This window comes from Peromyscus eremicus, chromosome 19, assembly GCF_949786415.1.
Source record: "Peromyscus eremicus chromosome 19, PerEre_H2_v1, whole genome shotgun sequence".
Lineage (NCBI taxonomy): Eukaryota > Metazoa > Chordata > Mammalia > Rodentia > Cricetidae > Peromyscus > Peromyscus eremicus.
In genome coordinates this window covers 16,641,402-16,653,802 of record NC_081435.1, presented here as the reverse complement: position 1 = coordinate 16,653,802, position 12,401 = coordinate 16,641,402, and positions in this window count along the sequence as shown.

Below are 12,401 nucleotides of genomic sequence, written 5' to 3'. Positions count from 1 at the left end.
AATCTTTGCCAACTATTTATCTGAGAAAATAATTAGTGCCCAGAATACCTAAATAATGAAAAACAACGATTCAAAAAGAAAATGATCTGTGCAGAAAAAGGACCCAGTAACTTAACAGAGCATTCTCAAAAGAAGAAAAGGAATGGTTAAGAATCATCCTGAATAATACCTTATCTCTAGCAAAATAGGGAAATACAGATCAAAACAATTTTGAGATTTAATCTTAACCTAGTCAGAATGGCAAAGATCAATAAAACAACCAAGTACATTGAAAGGGTTGTGGGGGATAAAGTAACCCAAATTAGCTGTTGGACAAATAGCAAACTGATGTAAACATTATTGAAATCAATGAAGAAAATTCTCAAAAATCTAAAAATTGGTGTTCCATATGACGTTACTGTATCACTCTTTGGCATATGACCACAGAACTGGACATCCTAGTTCATAGATACTTGCTCAGGCATGTTCACTGATTCTCTACTCACAATAGCTAAAAAATAGAAACAACCTACATATCCTTCAACCAATGAATGAATAATGAAAATATGGCACAAATACACCATGAAATAGCATTAAGCGGTAAAGAATAGTGAAATCAGGGCCTTTTCAGTTGAATGGATGGAACTAGAAAATATTATATTGATTGAGGTTACCCACACCCAAAAAGACAAACATTGCATGTTTTCTTTCACTAGAGATATCTTGCTCTGAACCTCCAGATATGAGATCAGATCCAGGAGTCAATACAGAGAGGAGGGAAGTAAAAAGGTCCCATTGCTGAGGTTGTGGTGTGGTAGTTCAATAAAGAGAGGAATATCAGAATATAAATGATGAGAACAGAGAAATGGGAAAAGGGACAGAGACTTTAATTAGGGAAAGGAAGGGAGATAAATACAGAAGAATGAGAGAAAAGGGTAAAATAACAGTAAGAAAATCAAAGAAGTCAAAAGGAAACATACTGTCAACAGTTTGCCTAAAAATATCTATAGTGAATATAAGTTTATGTGTAAATATACATATAAGTTTTAAAGAAATATTTCTCATTTGTAATGACTATGCTTCCTTAAAGAGCAAAGACTACCTATCAAAAACCACAATTCCAGGCAAGAGAAGCCCTGTTTTGAGTTCTTCACTATGATTGTCCAAGAGTCTGAAAATGGACAAACTATGGCTATTGCCATTGGTTGTCCCCCAAGAGATAGAAGGTAGCTCCCTATTGCTGAAGATACCACTCAATTTATACACAGTGCTCATAGTCTCTTGAGCTGGACCTGACCTAAATGCCCTCTCTCAGATTAATAGCCTCCATTGTACCAGAAGGCACTATTCAAGCTTCAAAATGAGAGAAAAAACACAATAGTCCTACCAAGCTATGCTACACATTAAGCACAATAATGACAAAAAAAGTCTCAATAACAGTAACAATGCACATTGGCTTGCATACCCTGGCTGTAACCAACAACTCTAATTGGACTTAAGAACTTCTTTGCAACAGGTAAAGTCATACCTGGTACTAGAAAATTCGACAATTATCTAGGAATAGTGGATCTTATGGGAGAACCTAAAACTACCACTTTATTAAGCCAGCATATTCCCTCACTATTTGCCAAATATTTTTCCTTATACCCACAGATACATATAACCCTCACCCCTCATTAGAAAAACTTAGCTTTGCAACATATGGGGACCATTACAGAAAACCATAACCAATTGACATTTACAGTCGTGGAGTCTAGTCTCAATCTACAGAACAATTCTGTTTCGGAAGTTCAGGGAACACTGAGGAAGATAGGGATGAAAGATTGAAAGAGACAGAGAGGATCAAGGAGTTGCTACAAGGCTGTGCCACCTAGTAATGTCAGAAGCTACACCCATAAGACCTCATCAATATGACTACTTAAACATGAACCTCATAAGACCAATGACAAAAGATATGGCAACTGGATAAGGGAAAGCCTACAAGACCTCAACCCTATACAAACAGCTACAGGAAACCAAGGAATGCTGAGAGTAGGAGTGACAGTCGTTCCCAGGGTAGCACACCCCAATTAATTATCTAATCATAAATGGTCATTCCTGTAAACATAAATACAAGCAATAATATGCAGACTTTGTCAGTTGTACATTGGAATATGTTATGTACATAGATACATGCATTCATATTATAACAATTAACGAAAAAAAAGTGTCCATGAATTTGAAAGAGAGCATGCAGGGACATATTTGAGGGTTTGAAGGGAGGAAAGGGGTGGGAGAAAATATGTAACTATATTGTAAACTCAAGAATTAAAGAATGTAAAGAAAAGATCAAGAGAGAGAGAGAGAGAGAGAAAACTAAAAAGAAAGGGCCAACAGCTGGGAGTGGGGGAACAAGACTATGAATGGCAGTGTCCAAACATGAGAGCCTGGGATGACAGCAGCCACCTGGCTTCCTGCCTCAGTGAGTGTCATATTGAGTCGTCTCTCATTGAAGCAGATCCAGAATGTTACCACTAGTGTGGATTTTAACGGATCCCAGCACTAATCATCCATGAGATAATAGATTCTCTCCATAATTCATAACCCCCAAGCTCATACCCTCAAAGTCTGTCAGTGACATGAAAAAGTTCTTGCTCTCCTTGCTCCTCCGAAGACAACAGTCTCCCATTCTCCCTGGTATCTCTTTCATTTCCCTTTTTGTCCTTCTTTTCCACAGATTTTCCAGACATTATCTTGGGTTTTTTTTCTATTATTGTTCCTGAAGTTATTTTAGTTTCTTGAGTTCACAATTTGTTATTTTTAAAACCTCTTACCCTCCTTTGATTATTTATTAACTCATAAATGCATTAGAGATCGAGTAGGTATGTAGCTATACACGTAGACACATGATGGATAGATTTTTTTTAAAAGGTAGGTAGATAATAGACATAGGAACTGCCCAAAGAAGCAGCAGAGAGTGACAAGGATATGTGTGGTGACCATGGAAGACAGTTCAAAGAGGAGGAACAAACAAGGACTGAAGAATAAAGGAATGATCCTAGGATTTAGCAACAAGTCTCTCCTTGGAAAGTAAAAGTACAGAATTAAAAGTCTGGAGAAGAATGATTGAAGTAGCTCTCAGAATTGAATAGAATAACCAGCTACTCATGAAGTGATATTAGAGTCTTACAGCCATGGTCAACATGAGACATTAAGGGCAAAACTCAAGCTGTAAGAGGTGGAAATCACAAAGCTTGCTTCAAGGAGAGCAGTGTGCTTTCCATATTTATGTAACCAGGAAACTCCATGGCTAGAATGGAGTCCCCTTGAATTACAGTGCGTTGAGCTTGTCTGAACACCAAACAGTTGTATGAACAATCATAAGGAACAGGGCTTCTGTGAGCGATACAGAGTCAGATGATATGGGAGGACAGGAGAGTGCACAGGCAGGGTTGACACATATGTAGGTGAATCGACCAATATGGAAGATTGCAAAAGGACATTTGCTAAGAAAAATAGCAGAGGAGGAAGAACCCACAAAATTGGAAAAATCAGCAAATTAGAACAAAGTCCTAGAGAGTGGAGACACATTACACACAAAAGGGTCTGGTTATGTGTTTCTATTTAGTAATATCTTAGGAAAATGGACAAGTTATAGCCACAGCTAGGGTCTTAAGGGAAGAGTTGACATGATCAGCTTTGGAAACAAATGGAAGTATGCCATTTCTTCTTCTGCTATTTATAATCTTCGTGACTTTTGTCAGCCATCTTAATCTCACCAACCTTCAGAGTTGTCATTTGTAAAAGAGAGGAAAAAAAATCACACAGATGCCATGACATATGTGTTTGCACATGCTCGTGTTCACACATACATATCTATAGATACTTTACAATTTAAATATATAACAATATTTATATTATCCATAGCATACAATTAATTCATATGTGCCACATTTACATGTATATACACACATACAGGTGCATGCACACATTCAGACACAAGGGACACAACTTATCAACTGTTTATGTAAATGGAATTAGGATTACAAACAGTAGTAATTAGCATATGAGCAGGACCTACTCACTATAAACAAGTTTCATGTTTTCCAGTTCCAAATTGCTCTTCTGTCAGTGAGTATTATAGTATCCATACACAGGAACACATGCACAGCAGAGAAAATGAACATACAAGAAAAGTTAATAACAAATGTCAGTAATTGTTGAGCATAATCATCATCATTATCCACTAAAATTATTTACAACAATAGGAGAAAATGCCATATAATTGAATATAAAAAAGAACCAGGGAGGTAAGTGTGAAGAAAACAGTGGATAACCAGGGAGAGACAGAGAGAAAAACCAGCATTAAGGAGGCTTATAGAACAGGAAGATGAAGAATAAAAAATAATCATGAAATATGTAACTCTCTAGCAAGGAAAGAAGTCCTTCTGCAAGAAGATTTGTGGGAAATGGTGACACCAGAGATGAGAACAGGGTCCTATCAAAAGATCACATGGTAAGGATGCTGATTATTAATTCTATTGGTTATACCAAGGGGCATATTTGCTGTAATTCAAAATCCAGGATGCAAGAAATTTGATATGAGCATTAGATGAGAAGATAAATTGAATTTATTATCGAGTGAGTGTCAGAAGTGAAAAGGACCAATACCACTCAGACAATTTTGCAATGATTCCTCTGCACAGGTCCAGGCTAAAGACCCTGCTCACTCACTGGAGGATGGAGCAGTGCCTATGGGCACTTTTCATTTAAGAACTGTGATGAGTTATAGCTGCACAGAGGACATCTAAAGATCAGCTACTGATGAAGCTCAGGAAATCATTTAAGTAGAAAGTACAGGTAGGTAAAAGGTTTTAGGCCCAGAGAATACGTACCATTTGTAAAGGGGACTCTGGATAGCTTCTGGGGACAAAAAGGACACATCTATCCAAACTGTGGAACAATAAAGAAACAACAAAAGAAGGGCTAAAGACAGCACACAGACGCTTGTACTTTGGTGGGAAAAAAACAAAACTACTGCTGAATTTGTAGCATCTGTTGAGCTAAATGCAGGAGCAACTCCCTAGGGTGCAGGTAATTAAACACTGGGTTGTGCCATTGTCTCTTGGATGTAAATCATCCTCAAAATACTGAAAAGAACTTGAACAAAACCATAGTTCCTAGATTCAGGGAACTCAGGGTTTCCTAAAAACAGTTTACTAAAATTAACCTTTCAGAATTTCAAAAAATTAAAATGATGGTCATGAGGATGATGTTGATGTAGAAAATGAAAGGGGAAGGGGAATCAGGTCAATTGGAGACAAAATATATGAGCAGTAAAGGAAACAGTAGTAGAAAGTTCTTCTACTTCCACAAATTAATGAATAAATAAACAAGGAACACACCCCTAGAAATAAAGAGATAGCAGAAACAAAGAAATTGAATAAAACTGAATAGAAATATTTTGAGCAAAATTTTTTAAAGAAGGGTAGAGAAATGAGTAAGCAATAGATGGAAAATAAGCTGGGAAGCGATAGGTACGGAAGGTTTGGGGTGAGAAGGGAACAGAAGCCTTGAGAAATTTGGTGACATAATTGACAGAATCACTATTTGGAGACAGAACCAAACAGGCAAACACAAGGTAAATTCCAGGTGAATGCATGGGACCATTTAAACCAGAAACTTTTCTTCAGAAGCTATTACTTGGTATTAAAAGACACGATTTGGTGATAGAGTTTTATTCAGTTCAGACAAAATTATCCAAAGTACACAAAAGTTTGGAGTAGGTACCTCTAGGCAGGTATGAAAGAATAACCACAGCTTAAGGCTACCAATGATGAAACCACGCTGTCAGGTTTGAGTTTTGTGGTATACTTGCTGAGTTACAGGACCCTTGATAATCTGTTTAGGCTCTTTGGTTTTTGTTTCATTCAGAAAAAAATATGAGGAAAATGTTCTAAAAATGACACATACATTATAGTGAAAATTAGTGTTCCTGTGAAAGGGGCAGATGATGCTTACTGTGTTACGAACTCTGTAAAAAATGTCCCTGTTTCTAGCAACAACAGTCACTGGCTTGGGTGCCACATACCAGGGATGGAGCTACCTTTTCATTCTTTTTTGCTGGTCTTAGAGGTAGCAGTCTTCCTAAGATTGATCAGGTGTTATGTGCAAACATTTCTCTATAATGTAGCTTGTAAAACGAGGACAAGAGTGATGGATAAATTCTTCTCATCAGTTTCTCTTCTTATTAAGAAAGACAGTGATTTCTTGAAGCTTCCCAAATGGCTGCTTTGTAGCTTTCTTTGTATATAAATGGTTTATGAACCTCACAAAGATCCATGGGAGACTGTGGTAGTAGCGTTTGACTTCTTCACAAAGAGTTTTGGAAACAGTTTCTAATCATTATGGGAGAAAAGGCAGGCATAATTTTTGAATTGGAAGGAATTATGTCTGCAGAATTTTGATAAGTATGTCTCTTTATTAAAACTGCTTTTGACTTTTCAGAATCTGACTTTGTAAGAAAATTTTCATGATAATTTGATAATAGAGATTGAGTTGAGATCCGCATGCATGTTGGAACAGAACTTTGCCATTGAGCTATACCCTCAGCAACAATTCAAGATATTTAAATAAATTTACATTTGAAACTAAAGAAGTTTAAAAATGTCATAAAACAAATTTTATTAACAATGAAATATTTCAGGTGTTAGATTAATCTAAGGGAATACTGATCAAACAAAGATAAAGGGGAATCAGAAAAATGGAAAAAATTTGTGAAGACAGACACAAGGTTTAAAAGTAAAGAAATAAAATTTAGGAAAAAGGAAAGCCATAATGTAAGAGGAGCTTAAATAATACAGTCATGATAGAAGATGAGCAGATGGACTCAGGGCAGTGAAGGACTGGTTTAAAATATTGTCATAGAAAGTGTCATACAGAAAGGAAAAATGTAGATTCACATTCAAAAATCTACCTAAGAATTTATTTTTGTCAAAGCCCCATTGAAATTCTAGTATTACATTACTAATGAGATGAAAGTGTCAGTGGTTTTATTAGACCATAAAATTATTTTTAAGGAAAATGTGAAACTATTTTGAACAGTTTTTGCAGTTATTCTTGAGAAAATGGAATGTTCAGGTCATTAAAGAACTAGCTTAACAGTTATCATTTCTGGCAACGAATGTACAAATCAGAGTGCATAGATCAGAGATACAAATGCCATTAAAATAAGGTAGCTTAGTGTGTCCTGCATTGATGAAAGAGGTAGAAGTTTCTCAAAAGACAGCGGAGACACTGAGGAGAGAAGTGAGAAGGATCTATCTGCTGGCCTGAAGAGAAGCGGTTTTTATGTGGACTGGTAACTTTTCATTAGTGCTTTGCTAACGCATAGTGTGTCAGGAGAACACATGTAACAGATTCCAGGTGTCTGTCCCTATGACTGCCAGAAAACATCATGGGTATTTTCATTCTATGTGTTGTCTGTGAACTCTCTCCTCAAAAATACACTGCACACATTTGAGTAAAGTACAGTGGAAGTATTACCGAAGAACCCAGTGCCAGCAGCAAGGACCAGCAATAAGTTGGTATGATGTACGTATGTGCTCACACAGAGACGGAATGGTAGACTGTGTCTCACTCACATTTCTCACATTTTGACCCAGACAAGGTCCAGTGTATTGTAGGACGCCTGTCAGGGTTCTGGATTTTCATACGTTAGATCTCAGTACTTCACTCTTCTTAATACAGCAAGAAAATATGTCTCCACACATTTTCGAAGGTCAGTTAGGAGACGAACTGAAACCATTCCAGAGTCAATAGAATATAGAAACTCGAACATTGCCAACAGTTTGTTGTGGGGGTAACTTTGTGGATTTCTGTGGACCTCTCTAGCACTTTGCTTCTTCCTATTCTCATGTGGTCTTCATTTACCATGGTCTCCTGTTCCTTGTTCTCCCTCTCTGTTGTTGATCCAGCTGGGATCTCCTGCTCCCCCAAGCTCTCTTTCCCTCGACCCTCGTCCTTCATTACCCCCACTCATGTCCAGGCTGTTCGTGTAGATCTCTTCCACTTCTCCATCATTGGGCAATCCCCGTGTCTTTCTTGGGGTCTTATTTTCCAGGTAGCCTCCCTGGAGTTGTGAGTAGCAGTCCAGTCATCCTTGTTCCACATCTAGCAATGGTTGAGATACAGCTCGAACTGACCTACTCTGGTGATGGGAGGGCCAAACACCCTAATTGTTGTGCTAGAAACCCCATCCAACTACTGAGGGATCTGGATCAGAGATCCATGGCTAGGCCCCGGGTGGATCTCTGGGAGTCCAATTAGCGAGAATGAGGAGGGTTTATATGAGCGAGAATTGTTGAGACCAAGGTTGGATAAAGCACAGGGACAAATAGCCAAATGAATGGAAACACATGAACTATGAACCAATGGCTGAGGGGTCACCAACTGGATCAGGCCCTCTGAATGGGTGAGACAGTTGATTGGCTTGATCTGTTTGGGAGGCGTCCAGGCAGTGGGACCGGGTCCTGTGCTCATTGCATGAGTTGGCTGTTTGAAACCTGGGGCCTATGCAGGGTCCCTTGGCTCGGCCTGGGAGGAGGGGACTGGACCTACCTGGGCTGAGTCTACCAGGGGAGGCTTTGCCCTGGAGGAGGTGGGAATGGGGGGTGGGCTGGGGGGAAGGTGAGGGGGGCTGGAGGGGGGAGAACAAAGGAATCCGTGGCTGATATGTAGAACTGAATTGTATTGCAAAATAAAAATAAAAAAAAAATAAAAAAAAGAATATAGAAACTCAAACTATTAGGACAAGATGACAAATAAATTTTAAAAATAGGAGAAATAAAGAGGATAGTGTAAGAGCAAAATTAGTTTGAAAGGAGACAAAGATGAAGAGTAAAAAGAAAATGCTCACAATAAAGGAATAAGGTACAGAACGTGTAAATTAAACGTGGCATTTTTCCAGTAGAAATAAGACTTAATATGGAATATGATATGTATGATAAATGAGAAATTATGGAGTGTATTTTAAAGAAAACTTTTAAAAGTTAAAAAAAATGTATCATATACAATGAAGGAAGAAAGAAGATCAGGTATTAGTGTTACACAAAATATGATGTGGGATAATCAGAAATCTTTGTTTTTATGGCTATATATATTATCTTTCCTGCCATTAAAATTTTTAAAAAGGTCTCATGTATGCTCTAAGGAATGTTGAAATGAATTTAGAAAACATTTTGTATATGCCCCTACAGTGTCAGAAGAAAAAGGCATGAAATCAAGAGTTTTTTAATGGTATGGATTTGAACTTGAAGGTGGAATGTGATAGTATCTTCATACCTGACAAGAAGAAAATATTCCTCTCATAAGTAAAGATTGCAAACCTATGGTTAATCAAGGGAATGACAGTAACAAGAAAAATTATACAAAGCAAAATATCCATATACAACATCCTAAGTAACCAACAACTGAATACACAAAGTCCATTGTTGATATAGAAAACACTGTCCATTGGAAGATAATTACTTACTTAGCCTCTGAACACACCTCAATTTTAACAAGTGTGTCTTAAATCAAAATGCGCACATGTTAGAAAAGAGAAAGTGCTCATATTACCATGAAGGAGAAGACCTTATATTTATCTTTAAGAAGGAAGAGAAAATGATGCCACCTTTAAAACTGGTTTTATCTACAACCATTGATGCATACAATCAGTGTGACTCAGAAGAAGGAGCCAGAGTGGGAGACTGTTAATCCAAGTGTATAGGTCAACAGGTGAGCTGAAGCGATGATTTTGACAGTATTAGGTTGCAAGAAATTGTTATGCAATGCGTGTGGAAGTTTTGTTCGTTTAATTTGATGAGAGGAGAGCTGTAAATATGAATAATATGTAAATATAATTTATGGCAAAAATAAACAGCATCAAATGGGAGAAAAGATGTGAAAGAGTGCTGAGTAAGTTAAACAAAACTCAGAAAAGAATTGGGCTATGTGGAAACCTAAACTCTTTCTTTTTAAGTTATTGAAGCTTCCTTGAAATTTTACATCTGTAAAATATGTATGACATACATAGGAATCATGTATTGAAGCTAAGACAAGAACAACAAAAACAAAGATATCTAAAGACACCTCTCCACAAAACAGTCTCAATGAGAAATTGTCTATATTAGGTTAGCCTGAAGGAATGTATGTTAGTAATTATCATTATTACATTGATTGGGGTGGAAAGACTCACCCACTATGGGTGGCATAATTCCCTAGGCAGGGGAACCTAGATTTTGTGTATGGAGAAACTGAGCACCAGCACTCATGTATTCATTCATTGCTGGCTGCTTCTTAGTGTGAATGTGATATGACCCGCTGTTTCAAGTCCCTACTGCCTTGACTTCCATAAAATAATGGACTACAACTTGAAATTGTGGCCAAATAAACCCTTTCACCCTGAAGTTTCTTTTGTCTGGGTAATTATTCACAGCAATAGAAAAGAAAACTAAGATACTAATGGTGACAAATTCCTGATTCTCCAGAAAACAGATGGGATGACTTCTGAAGTTCACAAGTTGGTTTCCTAGTGCTGTGATCTTGGTTCCTGTTTCTGCCAATATGTCTTCATCAAGATAAAAATAAGATTGGCAGATTTTTCCTAGGAGACAGGAATGCAATTCTCTACATAAGCAAAAGTGATTAATTTTCCTTTAACATCATTGGTAAGGACTAGTGCTGCTGAAGTGGGCCTAGAAGAAGGCTGAGCAAAACTCAATGGGATGAAAGCAGTAAGTAAACCCTGCTTAATGGAAGTTGAACTTCTGTGCTGAGTCACGTGAGCTACACATGAGCATTTGCAATAGGCCAGAAGTAATTAAGCATGGACTGACAGTATTTTTATCAATGTCAACAGAATGATCTGAAAGTAACCACAGTAAAATGATACGTTGATCTCCTCTCTTATTCATTTCCTCATACAATGAAGTTAAATATTGCCCAATTAGACTATTGTCATTCTACTGAAACCAAGTGGCCCCTTGGAAATAAACCTTGCATGTGTTTTAAGTTGTAAGATGTTTGAGGATAATATACTCTTTCCTATAGCACAATGATACTAACTGCTTCATAAGGGTTTATGACTTAACTGCCATGTCCATTGTTTAAAAATCTAGTAAATCATAACATCTTATATACACCCAGTGACCCATAATTTAATCTCAAAATATGGATTTTTGGAAATATTGTCTTATGCATTTGAATTATAATGATCATGAGGAGATTTTACTTTTATACCATAAGAAAAATGAAACAAAGTATGGACAACAATGTGATTTTTTTATTATTTTTTTATATAGAAAAGGTAAGCAGGAAATTTGGAGTAACTGAGAATCTAAATACAGTATAAATCTATCTTGCATGTTTAGAATATATCCTATAATATATGTACATATATAATATATGTATACATTCATATGGGTACGACATATATGTATATATTGTTTATGTGATAAAATACAACATATTTGCACACACATGTACATATGTTCATATATGTGTGTATACACATATATGTATACATACACACACATATACACACACAAATACGTACCTTCATAGCCTTCTGTGAGCAAGTGATGGAGTTTTACACAGTACTAGATTATAGACACTGTTATTAGTCATTCCTAGAGAGGCTCAAAGATTTTGAAATAAGGAGAAAATTCTTCCAGGTCATGGAACTAAATTTAAAGGCACAAATGTTCCTGGAAATTTAGGCAGCCTCCTGACTGATGCAGAGACAGCTCCGGCTGGCTGTCTTCTTCCTTGCTCACCTGTCTTTCTATCCATCTAGCCGCCTGTTGAATTTCTGAGGTGGTACTTTGAAGTCATTAGGATAAAGCCACCTGAAATTTGAACTTTGAACTTCCAGATGTTCCACGAACACTGAACGCAGCGGACTCTGCTGCTCTCTGTAGTAACTAGACAAGTCTTAAGGGAAAGTGCACTGGCTCTGCTTGCCTGTCTCTTGTCTCTGCTTTCCAGTGTGTCAACAGGCTTCCTCACACTTGTGCCACACATAACGACTACGCACAACCCAAGCCATAAAATTCTTACCATTCATTCTTCCTGAGAAATCTAAGCAGACTTGCTAACTCTGGTCCAGGAGATTGTGTTCTCAAATACCACCTTCACTTTAATGAAGATTTTTGTGGGCTGTGGCCCCAAACTTTCACGAAAAGAATTCTCTAAGGCATTGTCCCGGGGTTCCTGGGAATGACACATGCTATTCAGCACCCAACTGAAGATTTATTTGTTGAATGTGATTTAAGCATATCAGAGCATCTCTAGCTGTCTGTAACATCCTGGGTAATCACACCATTGCTCAGCAGGCTAAATTATTTTAAACCTTAAAAAAAATAGCTTCTCTACTTTCTTTAGGTTTGTCCAGGAACCGTCTC